A 13877-nucleotide genomic window follows, 5' to 3' on the forward strand; every position below is an offset into this window, starting at 1 on the left:
CCATCTAAGAAATTCTGCTTATTCTTTAACAAGTATCATTTGAGTCTGCTTTATGTGCCAGGCATTGATGAACACTGATAAAATGCAGTGAAATTTTAGAGTCATTGTCCTTGGGAAGATGACAGAGTTTCATTTTAATTGTTCTAGATTGTAATCAGGTATGAATTTTTTTTTAAGTCACCAGATGGTGAGAAAGTTTGATCTATTTTTTTCTCATCTTGAAAATAAAGCAAAGAACTGTTTCCTTGGGTTCACATACACACTTATTTACCATTGCATTTCTCTTTGTCCTGTTTTTAGATCAAGCATTCATTGCTTGTCTCTAGTTCCTCTTGTTTTATTCATTCCTCCATGCTCTCCGGTCTGATCTCTGCTACCTTTACTTTCACTAAAGAATTCAATGTTCTTTATATCATGAAATAATATAGATGTTCAAATATTCATTTTATGCCCTTCTTCAGCAGTTTTGACACTCTTGGGTTCATCATTTTCCTTTCCTTCTATAAATTTCTGTTTTCTCTTGTTCCTTTCTTTCATTTCCTTTTTTTTTTCTTTTTGTTTCCCACTCTTTTTTTAATACACAAAATTGTAATATACAGAAAATGAAAACACAGCTATAGTGATACTGATATTCTCACTGGTCAGAAAAAAAGATGTTAATCTTATGTCATAAATACTTTTTATGTCATTTATAGGAAAATATTCAAGTTAAAGCTGAATTCCTCTTTGATGTCTAATGCAAGAAACTTTTCATTTCCCCTTACCCCAAAGCTATTTTTTTTTCTTTATGAGAAAAGTTGTGGGTTTACAGAATAGCCATGCATAAAATACAGGATTCCCATATACCACCCTATTATTAGCAACTTGCATTGGTGTGGAACATTTGTTTCAGTTGAAGATCACACATTTTTATAATTGTACTATTAACTGCACTACATGGTTTAACTTAGGGTTTGGTGTTTGGGTTGTGTAGTTTCATGGATTTTCAAATAAATTTTATTCTGTTGCCATATATACAATCTAACATTTCCCCGTTTAATCATATTCAGATATATATTTCAGCAAAGATAATTACATTCACAGTGTTGTGCAACTATCACCACCTCCATTACCAAAACACTTCCATCATTTCAAAGAGGAACCCTGTATATATTAAGCCTTGACTGACTTCTCATTTGCGACCTCAGCCCTGTCCTCTGGTAACTTATGTGCTAGATTCTGACTTCATGAGTTTTCTTATTCTAATGTTTCAAATCATTGAGATCATACAGAATTTGTCCTTTTGCGTCTGGCTTATTTCACTCAACATGTCTTCAAAGGTTCATCCATGTTGTACATGGATCAGGACTTCACTCATTTTTGCAGCAGAATAATATTCCATTGTAAGTATATACCACATTTTATTTATCCATTCATCAGTTGATGGACACTTGGGTTGCTTCCATCTTTGGCAGTTGTGAATAATGCTACTATGAACACTGGTGTGTAATTATCTGTTTTACATTGCCACTAGCAATGAATGAGTATACCTATTTCTCCACATCCTCTCCAACACTTCTTATTTTCCATTTTTTTAAATAGCAGCCATTCTCATGGGTATGAAATGGTATCTTGTGGTTTTGATTTGCATTTTCCTGATGGCCAATGATGTTGATCATCTTTTCATGTGCTTTCTGACCATCTGTATATCTTCTTTGGAGAGATGTCTGTTCAAGCCTTTTGCCCATTTTTTGATTGGGTTTATTGTCTTTTTGTTGTTAAGCTGGAGGATTTCTTTATATTTCTGGATATTAAACCTTTATCAGATATGTGGTTTTCAAATATGTTCTCTCATTGTGTAAGTTGTGTTTTACTTTCATGATGGAGTCTTTTGAGGCACAAAAGTTTTTAATTTGATGAGGTCCTATTTATCTATGTTTTTTCTTTTGTTCTTTATGCTTTTGGTGTAAAGTCTAAGAATCCATTGCCTAGTGCAAGATCCTCAAGATGTCAGTCCTACCCAAAGTGATTTATAGGTTCAGACTAATCTCAATAAAAATTCTAACAGCCTTCTTTACAGAAATGGAAAATCCAATCATCCGTTTTCTGCAGAAGGGTAAGGGGCCCTGAGTAACCAGAGCCATCTTGAAAAAGATAATGAAGTTGGAGGACTCACACTTTCTAATCTTGAAACTTATTACAAAGCCACAGTAATCAAAATAGCATGGAACAGGCACAAGGACAGACATACAGACCAACAGAATAGAACTGAGGGCTCACAAATCAACCATCACATTTATGGCCAACTGATTTTTGACAAGGGGGCAAAGACCACTCAATTGGGCAAGAATAGTCTCTTCAACAAATGATGCTGGAAAAACTGGATCTCCATTTCCTAAAAAGGATGGATGCCCTCCACCTCCCACCTTATACAAAAATCAACTCAAAATGGTTCAAAGACCTAAATATAAGAACCAGAACTCTCAAACTTCTGAAAGAAAACATAGGGAAGCATCTTCAGGATCCTCCCTCTCCCAGGTGTTTGAAGCCAGCAGCTCTTTGTCCCAGGCTGCCCACCTCCAGGGTTTTTATACTCCTTCTGTTATTTTAAGCTGCTTTTCCTGGAGGGAAAATTCTGGGAGGAGGGCACACTGGAGAGGACTTTCCTCTGTTATTCTTTAATATCCAAACCAGGGTCAGGGACCCATGAATGGGGAGCAGACCAGCTTCAAAATGCCCTGAGTGGGGATCAGGAAGGGCACCAAGAGCTTCTCTGACAGCTCCACAAAGCTGAGCTTTCCAAGTCTGCCCAGAAAATGTAACCCTTCAACTAACTTTCCCTCCCCAGCCCTGAAGCACAGAATCCTTAAGCCTCCAACGCTGCCTCCTCCACCACCTCCACCCCTACCACCCCCACCACGCCCGTCCAGGGAGGATTGAAGCAATGGCTGCTGCTGCCTTTGTCTGGGGCAAACTGAAAGAGTGACCACCAGTGCCTTTGCCCAGTGTGGGTTGAAACAGTGGCCGCCTCCCCTCAGAGCTGGCACCCCAGTGATCCAAAGTTGCTAATGAAAATTCTTGGAGAAGAGGATTTTTACGCCCTATTCTGTCACCAGTGAGCTAGCCAGAGGCTAGGCTTCATGGTGGCCTGCTGTGAGAGTTGGTGACGAGTACTGGGAGCTGCCAAGGAGAGAGCAATTTACTCTTCTTTACCATAATTTATCAGCCTTCTCCTCCCACTCTTCCCTGGATGCTGTACAGTGTTCTTCTGGCCTCCAGAGTATTAAAATACTTATTTCAGACAGTTCTTGCCTGTTTAATTGTTGTACTGGTAGAAGGACCAAGTCCTGGAGCTCCCTATTCTGCCATCTTACCATAATCCTCTCTCCAGAGATGTTGCCTATCATTTTTTATAAAATTTCACCCTTTATTTTTTCTTAAAATTTTATATATATGTATATCCATGCACACACACACTATTGTATTGTCTATTTTTAAAAATTTAATTAATTGGTTGTAATATATTGAATTATGTATCCCTCCTTATACATGTTCTTAATCCTCATTCCAGTGGGTGTGAACCCATTGTAAATAGGATTTCTTGGTGATGTTATTTTTAGTTAAAGTATGGCCCAACTAAATGTGGCTGTGTCTTTTACTGCAGTCCTTTATAAGAAGAAATAATTCAGATATTCAGAGAAGACCATAGGGAGGGGCCATAAGTCATTGGGAACATGACATAGAAAGGAGAGGACATCACCATGTGAATTGTCACATGATGGGGAAAGCCAAGGAACCCAAGGATTGCCAGCACCAGAATGCCAGTTTTGGGGGGAAAGCATTGCCTGGCTGACATCTCGATCTTGGACTTCACTTGGCCTCAAGACTGTGAGGCAATACATTGCCATTGTTTAAGCCAACCCATTGTAGTGGGTTGACAAGCAACCTGGAAATCCAAGATAGTGACATTGACATGGCCACACACAGACTCTTCTTCTCTTGCCTGAAGTGTTGACAAGGCCACATATGGATGCTTCCCCTTTGTCTGAACCTGCTTTGCTCCTGGCCAACTTTCTATTCTTTTTCTAATGATTGTTAGCTAAGTGTAGAACTGTTTGCCTCCCTGAAACCAGCTAACCACAGAGAAAAAACATTTTCTGGTCGGCTAACTGAATGTTACTTCCCTACATGCAAAATAATCCCAACTGTAAATCATTCCACTTCTAACTTGTCTACTCCTACCTATAAAAGTCTAGGACGATATCTCCCTGTCAAGACACTCTGGTCTTCTAATCTGGGTCCTCTCCTTATTGCAATAGCTTGAATAAAATCAGTCTCCTTACTTGTTCATTTTTTGCCTTTGACACTATTTTATTGAACACGGATTTCCCTGCTATTTATCAGTAAAGACAAAATTCATACGAATTAAACCTCAGTGCCTTTTTGAGGTACATTTATATAGGTATGTATTAAACAGACTATTCTTGTTGAATTATATCTAGGAATATTTAAAGAATGAGAGTGTACATCATTTTTATTACTCACAGTCATATTGATGGATGTTGGAGGTTAAATCATGTCCTCCACAAAAGGCATGTTCAATCCCACATCCTGGTCCTGTAGGTGTGAACCTATTTGTAAATAGGACTTTTGAAAGATGTTATTTTAAGATATGTCCAAACTAAATGAGGGTTGGGCTTTAATTCAAAATGTCTGAAGTCCTTATAAACAAAGGAGTTGGGTGTGGAGAGTAATCTGTGGGATAAATACAGAAGCAGAAAGTCAGTGGAACCTAGAGGGAAAGGGGAAGATACTGCCATGTTCATTGCGACTTGTGAGAAAAGCCAAGGACCAAGGGTAATTGGCCACCAGTGCCAGAATGCCGAAGTCTTTGGGGAGGAAGCATTGCCTTGCTGTTGCCTTGAGTTTGGACTTTTCCTAGCCTCAAAACTGTGAGCCAATAAATTCCTGTCATTCTCACACCAACCAATGTATGGTATTTGTTTTAGCAGCCAAGAAACTTAATATAGTTTCATGGTAATAGAAAGTGCGGTGCTGTTACTACAGATACTTCGCATGTGGAAATGGCTTTGGAATTGTGTAATGGCTGATGCTGCAAGAATTATGATGGGTCAAAAATGAGAGAGCTGTGTTGTCTTAGAGAATACATAATTCATCATGAACAGAATCTTGGTAGAAATATGGATGTTTAATGTACTTCCTGCAAGACCTTAGAAGGAAATGATGAATATGTCATTGGAAATTGGAAGAAAAGATATCCGTGCTATAAAGTGCAAGACTTAAGAAGTTGAGTTTTGATGTTGGATTTAAGGCAGAGCTTGCAAGTGATGAACTCAGATATTTAGCTAAGGGGATTTCCAAGCTCACTGTGGAAGGTGTGGCCTGGTTTCTCCTTGCAGCTTATAGTGAAATGAGAGAGGAAAGAGATAAATTGAGACCTGAACTGTTACACACAAGGAAACTAGAAATTAATAATTTGGAAAATTCTTGACCTATCTAGATAGAATCCTCTGAGATTAGGGCCAGAAGTGGCTCTTTCAGGATCTCCCTGAGATTCCAGGTAGTAAGTCCCTGGATAACAGGGCTCCATGTGAGGGTTTAACTGGACAACTCTTTGCTAAAGAGAGTGTGGCTGAACAGAGATCCAGTCAGCTATTTTAGTTGAAGTCAAAATTGGAAATAGAGTTAACCAGGAAGGATCTGTGGAAGTCCTTTCTTCTGATGGAAATCTTCAACGAGGTTTTTCAGAAGCTCGTATGAACAGATCCACTGCCAGCAGGGGCTGTAAGGGACAGAGAAGGGATGCACTGAAGGAAGAAATCACTTCAAGTGTAGAACCATCAAAGGAAAGATCTGGACTAAACATTTCCTTGGGCTAAGAGAGCAGACCTACCAAAATGTGTGGAAAGGGTGGTCGTCCTCTGCACTTGGAAGGGGCTGGCCCTCTGCCCTGGTACTTTGAGAGAGCAGGCTTTGCCCACCATTTTTCAGGGAGAGTGCCTCCACCCCAGTGTGTAGAGATGGTGGGGTCTATGCCCCAGAATTTTCAGAGAGCCTGGCCACCATCCCAATGCTGAGAGAGGGTAGGGACTACACCTCAGGGTTTGGGTCCAGCATGGCCTCTGAACAAGCACTCTATCAGGCCCAGAGGGCAAAGTGTGAAGCTACAAATTATTCTCAGATCTCTGGGTCTAATGGAGTTCTCCCTATTGAGTGTCAGACTAATTTGGGACTCATGACCCCTATTATCTTCTAATTCCCTCCTTCTAGAATGGGAATGTTTATCTTGTACCTGTCCCACCATTGTATATTGGAAGCCAAAGACTTGTTTTCTGGTTTCACAAGTCCCTTGGAGAGGACTTTTGTCCCAGGATGAACCACAGTTTAGAGAATAGCTCGAGGCCAAAGCATAGGGGCCTCCCTGATTTTTTTCTGTGCATGTTTCTTGTCTTGGACATATGCCTGTGGTCCTAGGAGTTCCCCCATTTACACAGTCCTGAGTGTCCTCTCTTCCCTAGTAAACCTGGGCACTATATGTCTTACAGCCAGCAGTCCCTTGCCCCAAGCAGCATGACTTGACTCCTTCTGTAGGCGAGTTCTCTGATTGCCTGTATGAGTAGGGCAAGTTCTAGGATGGAGAGTTTCTCAAGCCACCAACAGACAGATTGGGCCAGAAATACCTGACCCCATTATGTCACAAGTCTTATCTGTTCCCTCTTGAACTGGGACCAGTGATCTGCTCTAGTAGCATGTGTAAGCTCTGTGCTGAGCTGGTAAGGGGTAGAGGAGGGGCCAACCATGGTGCCAGGAGATCCTACTGCTCTTTCTTGATTTGGCTCAGGCCCTGTACTGTAGTCCTCAACTATTTGCTAAAGCTTTAAGATGTTTCTGCCAGTTCTTGCTGGTTTTTCAAAGCTTCTTTGGGGATTCTTGCCCTGACTCTTCTTATTCCACCATCTTCCAGTAGCTTCTGTGGATTGTCTATTTACTTTCATGAAGAAGTCCTTTGATACACAAAAATGTTTAGTTTTTATGAACCCTATTTATCTGTTTCTTCTTTTTTGCTCATGCTTTTGGTGTAAAGTGTGAGTCCTTCAACTGTGTTCTTTGTCTGGATGTTTTTGGCTACCCATGGTCCCTTATCTTTCCACAGAAATTTGATGAATGGTGTTTCATTTCTGCAAAGAAGGCTCCTGGAATTTTAATTGTGATTGTGTTGAACCTGTGTATCTCTTTAGATGAACTGACATCTTAATGACATTTAGTCTTCCAATCCATGAACGTGAAAAGTCCTTCCATTTATTTAGGTTTTCTTTGATTTCTTTTAGCAATACTTTGTAGATTTCTGTGTGCAAGAGATTTACATCCTTGGTTAGATTTATTCCAAATATTTCATTCTTTTGGTTTCTGTTGTAAATGAATTTTTTTCTTGATTTACTCTTCAGATAGTTCTTTACAAGTGTATAGAAGCAGTGCTGAATTTTGCCTGTCAATCTTGTACCCATCACTGGTTGAATTTATTTTTTAGCTCTATTAGCTTTAGTGTGGATTTTTCAGGATTTCCTATATACGGGGTCATGTCATCTATAAATAGGGAAAGTGTTCTTTCTTCCTCTCCCATTTGGATACCTTTTATTTGTTGTTCTTGCCTAATTCCTTTGGTTAGAACTCTCAATATAATGTTGAATAACAGTGGTGACATTGGAATCCTTGTTTTGTTCCTCATCTTAGAGAGGAGACTCAGTCATTTACTGTTGAGTATGATATTACCTGTGGGTTTTTCAGATATGCTCTTTATCATGTTGATGCAGTCTCCATCTAGTCTTAGTTTTCTGAGAGTTTTTATCAAAAAGAGGTGCTGGATTTTGTCACATGCCTTTTCTGCATCAATTGAGATGAGCAGGTGGTTTTTCTTCTTCTTTCTATTAATATGGTGTATTGCATTAATTGATTTTCTTATGTTGAACCACCGTTGCATACATGAGTAAATCCCACTTATTCACAGTGGATAATTCTTTAATGTGCTATTGGATTTAGCTTGTTAATATTTTGTTAAGGATTTTTGCATCTCTATGAATAAGGGGCATTGATCTGCAATTTTCTTTTCTTGTAATAACTGTATTTGAATTTGGTATTAGGATGATGTTGGCCTCATCAATGATTTGTGCAGTGTTCCCACCTCTTCAAATTTTTGTAAGAGTTGGAGCAGGCCTGGTGTCTATTCTTGGAATAATTGGTAAAATTCACCAGTGAAGACATCTGGTACTAGGCTTTTCTTTGTTGGGAGGTTTTTAGAAAACCATTTCTTGATTTTATTTTAAGAAATTATTTAAGAAATTAAGAAAATCATTTCTTAAAGCTAATCAATTCCTGTTGGTGTAAAGCTATTGTAAGTAGGACATTTTGATAAGGTCACTTCAGTTAAGGCATGGTCTGGATCCTCATACTGGAGTCCTTTGTAAATGGGATGGAGAGAGAGAGAGAGAGAAAGAGAGAGAGACACCATGGAAGCAAGAAGCTGCAAGCAGTGAAACCCAGCAGAGAAGGGAGAGACCAGCAGACACTGCCAGGTGCCTTGCCAGGTGACAGAGAACCCAAAGATCATTAGGAGCCAGTCTTTGGGAAGAAAGCATTGCCTCCATGATGCCTTGATTTGGACATTCCCACAGCCCCAAACTGTAATCTAATAAATTCCCATTGTTAAAAGCCATCTCATTTCATATTATCTGCTTTGAGCAGCCTAGCAATTGAAAACACTGATTCCCTCTCTTTACTTATTGGTCTGCTGAGGTCTACGTAAGTCAGTGTAGTTAGGTAGTTTGTGTGTTTCCAGCCCTTTGTCCATTTCACCTAGGTTATTTAGTTTGTTGGCATACGGTTGTTCATACTATCCTCTTATAATCCCTTTTATTTCTCTCTGTTTGGTAGTAATATACCTCTTTCATTTCTGATTTTAGTTTTGTGTCCTCTCTTTCTTTTTCTTTGTCAATCTACCTAAAGGTCTGTCTACTTTTTGGTCTTTTCTAAAAACAACTTTGGGTTTCATTGATTATCTGTATTTTTTTTTTTTTATTCTCTATTTCACTTACCTCTAATAATTTTTATTTCTTTCCTTTTCTTGCTTTGGGTTTAGTTTTCTGTTCTTTTTCTAGATATTCCAGTTGTTAGATTAGGTTTCTGATTTGAGGTCTTTCTTCTATTTTAATGCAAGGATTTGGAACTATAAATTTCTCATCTCTGAGTTTGTTGCATCTGATAAGTTTTGGTATGTTCTGTTTTCATTTTCATTTGCCTCAAGTTACTTCCTAATTACCCTTGTGATTTCCTCTTTGATTCATTGTTTGGTTCACAGTGTGTTATTTATTTTGCATACATTTTTTTAATATTTTCATTTCTCCTGTTGAGTTCTAGTTTCATTCTATTGTTGTTGAAGATACATTGTTTGATTTCAGTGTTTTTGAATTTTATTGAGCCTTGTTTGGGACCAAGCATATAGTCTATCCTGATCTTTTTTGGTTCTTTCTTCCCATTTTCTCTTATCTCCTTGAGCATAGCCATGATCATTTAAAAAAATCTTCATCTGGATGTTCAGAGTCTGGTCAGCTTCACTGATGGCTTTAAATTTGTGTCTTATTCCCTTGTATGTACCATCATTTCTTGTTTCTTTGTTTCTCTTGTAATCTTTTGTGACACACTGTACTTGAAAGTGTTAACTCTTGGATTTAATCTCTAGTTTTCTTTAAGTTCATATCTATCTAGTGTTATGATAGAGATTTCTTTCAGTGCCTGCAGCTAACAAAAACAAACAAAGCAAAGCAAAAAAATACCTTTCACAGAATTTGCCTATTGGCTCTGTGTTGACTGGTGTTCTCCTTAAGAGTTTAGCTCTCCCATTAGGAAGATCACCGCAAGTTAAAAGTGAAGTTCAGGAACCTTGATGTCTTTTCTGAGCCTTTATCTTTCTTATCCCATGCTTGTGCTTGCTAATGTCCTTAGGAATTCCCCTTCTTTTAGAAATCTGAATGCCCCCTCCAGACACTAAGAAGTAGACTTCCCACCCTGCTCCTGGGTGCCCTATTCTTAAAACAGGTAATCTTTAACCCAAGCTAGTGTGACATAATTGTGTTTTATACTGATTTAGCTATCCTCAATTTACTTCTCCCAGCAGGGCAAGTTCTTGAAGGGGGACTAGAGACAATTTTCCTGGTTCAGTGTTTCTGACTGCCATCTGATAGATTGGCAGCAATATACAGGCCATCAGTATGTAGATAGGTTACTCTGCTCCATCTAGAACAGGGCCAAGAACCAACAGTGGTACTGACAGTGGACTTAGTCTATACTGTGCCTCTAAGGGCATGAGGAAGTTGCCAGCAGGGGTGCCACAAGCTTCTTGTAGCATCTTTAATGCTGGGCTTTCTTGGTTTGGCACTTGTCCAGTTACTACAACACTTTATTTGGAGTTTTGAAGAAAAGAGCTCTGCCAGTTCTTGCTAGTTATTCAGAGATTCTGTGGGGAAATTCTACCCTGGAGCATTTTACACCAATCTTGGTTGAGTGGACTGGCACATGGTCTGCTTTTTCCTGTTGTTTTCTCATGTATTGTTTTCTTCTAGTAGGATTAGGAATGTTTGATTGAATGTACATTGTATATGAAAAATTGTTTGATTTGTTTCTCATCCTGAGGAAGAGATAAATGGAGTAAAGGTATTCTAAAATTTTCATATTTTTTGCAAAATAGTAGTTGTACCAAATTATAATAGATTTTTATAAATCAAGGATGTTTATTGTAATAGATAGAATAATCACTAAAAAACAGTAAAAGATGTAAATCTCACAAGCTTCAAAAAAGGCAAAAAGTAGATTCTTAAAATTATTTGAATGATCCAAAGAAAGCACTCTCTATATTGTAAGTTATATGAGAAGGCAAAAGTAAGAATTATTCACCTAGTCTTGGTAATTGTTTTACAAGAAACAAAAAACAAAAAACAAAAAAAAACTTTAATACTCAGTGTTTCTCATATTTAAAATTTCTGAATACTAAATAACAATAGTTTTACCATTTTTCTCTTCCCTATAAATTTATAGCCAACAGTAAGAATTTTTTTGTGTGTATGTAAAGGTCAAAACATTGGCAAATTGTTTAAAGGTCACAGAACAATGTTATACTGCCTGTTGACTATTAAGATCACTTTGCACAGTTTCCCCTTGCGTGATTGTTTCTACAGCTTCATGGTATACCATGCATTCTCACTTTTATGTTCAGTAATTATAATCAAATAAAAAGTTCGTGCTTGAAATATTTTTTTCAAAATCAGAATGAACAGAATTACTTTTTCTACTAGGTTTTTAATTGTTGTATTTTGATTTACCAATCTTATCATTTTTTTAGTAGCCATTCCTATTTTCTCTGATTTTCTTCTAGTGCCTTGGCTAAATGTCTGCTGTTGAAAATAAAATTCAAATACGACTGAGAGCCCAGGCCCCCTGAGGAGCCCAGCATGGCAGCCTGCTGGCTGTGTGTCCTCACGAAGTCCCTCGCGGCCCGGGCTGCATATTTGCTGACCCACAGGACACTCGCATCTGGTTTTAAGGAGACCGACTCCTTGACCAACTTAAAAGAAAAATACTACAGTTTGAAAAAAGTACTATTTTCTGATTGGTATTAAAATATCCAAATTGCCTTAATCAGAAAGAGAGCCTAAGTGGAGCTCACTTATTTCTAATTTAGACAAAGAACATGGCTTGGCTTGCTGTGGTGTTCACTTTTAGCTGGGTCTTTGGGATTTTCCTGTAGCTACTTGCACTCTCTCTCCCTTTTAATTGAATAACCATCTAGTTTCTTTGATGTCCATTTTATTTTTCACTTTTAAATGGGGTCTAGAAAGTGGCAGCTGCAGTGAAGTTAGGAGGCCAGGCCTTGCTCCGGCCTGTGAAGCAGGAGATGAATTGTCCCTTGTTCACAGTGGACAGATGGACTCTTCCTGGACCTCTAGGAAGATTTTCCAAGCCAGCCTTATAAATTCTTAAATTTGAACTCCATAACTGCTGCTTAAAATTATTCATCTAAGTGTATATTCATTCAATCAATAATTATTTGTTGAGTAGCTAATATGTACAAGGCAACTGTTTTGTGCTGAGGCAATAGCCATAAACAAGATAGACCCCAAAAAAATGATTTAGAGGAAAATTATATTAGCTTTTTTTGGATTTAAAGTCTATTTCTTATCCATAATTTTATTTATTTTATAATTTCACCATGAGAATCAATATTTATTTCCATTTCTATTCTAAAACAATGAAATATTCATTATTTTTTTATTTACAATATTAGTGAAAGTCCTAGTATATAGTTCTCCAAGGTTGGTAGCAATGTCGACTATGATCTCAATATATAATAAAAAAAATATTTAAGAGTAATTGTGAAACCTAGGCAATTTGTTTCATTTGTGAGACCCGCAGATATGTTTTATATATATATTCTTTCACATAGTGCCAAGTCTCTTCAGTTATTGTGTAACTATATCATTTGTAATGAGAGAATATAACTGGAAAAAATCAAAATTACATTTTGTTTAAGAATAAGTATCATGAATATAAAGTACAGGTAAAGGACTGAAAAAGATACAGCCAAACATGATAGTGCTTTACTCTGGAAGAGGAGCTTTGGAGAGGAATGAGTTTGAAAGAGGACTTCAGCTCTTCCTACACATATTTAAAATTTTAAAACCTTAAAGAATAAAAGCATGTATGACCTTTGTTAAATGTGGCTGGCATGGATACGGGTGTTTGTTATATTATTCTTTATGGTTTTAAAATAATTTCCCTCACCCTTATACAGTATAACCCTGCACCCTGCACCCATTAAAACAACAAGGAACCCTAAATTTTATTGTCCATGATGGACACCTGTAAACATTCAAGTTATTTGATAAGCAGTCAGTTTTCATTTTTATGTTGCTTCCCATGCCATACACCAACTTGTCAAGGATGTCTAACAAGAATATTAAACAGCAGTAGATTTATTTAAAATGCTATCATTGCCTTAAATGTCACCCCCTTCCCCCTAGGCTATGATTAACGTACATATAACTTAGCATATTGTTTTCTTTTTCCTGAAAATTAAGGAATATGCTTTCATTTAGCTTTTGACCTTTCCATCTTCAAACTTTTAAAGCCCTTGAATCTGGCCATAATCTGCTATCATAAGCTTCATTCCACCACAATTATTATCAATACAGTTCTATAGCCAGGCTTGAGCCTCTAAAATATGTTCTATCCTAGGCTGCAAGGTTCTGATTTACTAAGAGTGTATGGCATATGAAAAAATGGTAAAAAAAAAAAAAAAAAAAAAGTGGTAACCATTATTGAAATCCAGATTAACATAAAGGAAGACATAACTTGTTTCAAAGAAATCTTCATTCTGGCTTAGCAAAGTGAAAATTCAGTTATGCTTATTATGCTTAGGTCAGAATCATACTGGATTAATGCTGACTTGGGATTCATGCATTGACAAACTAGGGAGCAGCAGGGATGCATTCAAGCAGGGAGGGCAGAATTTCCCCTTAATATTCAAATAGATTTATTTTTTAAAAGATGCTGGCTTGTCATCCATTTTCATTTGTTGAGTACATATCACATTTCCTCATCTAAACAAGTATCAAAGACATTCAGTATGAAGAAATGAGATACTTCCCTTGTCTTCCAAAATTAGAAAAGATGACAGCCTGGAGTAAGACCCTGCTGTCTAATTACACATTTTCTGATGGATGGGATGTGTCATTCCCAGATTGCTGATGTTATTGAGCTGTTTGGAGTAGCTTCCTTGAACTAAGACTCACAACTAGCCAAGTTCTCAGCCTGTGGAAGGTTACTGAATT

The sequence above is a fragment of the Choloepus didactylus genome, chromosome 16 (assembly GCF_015220235.1).
Source record: "Choloepus didactylus isolate mChoDid1 chromosome 16, mChoDid1.pri, whole genome shotgun sequence".
Classification (NCBI taxonomy): Eukaryota; Metazoa; Chordata; class Mammalia; order Pilosa; family Megalonychidae; genus Choloepus; species Choloepus didactylus.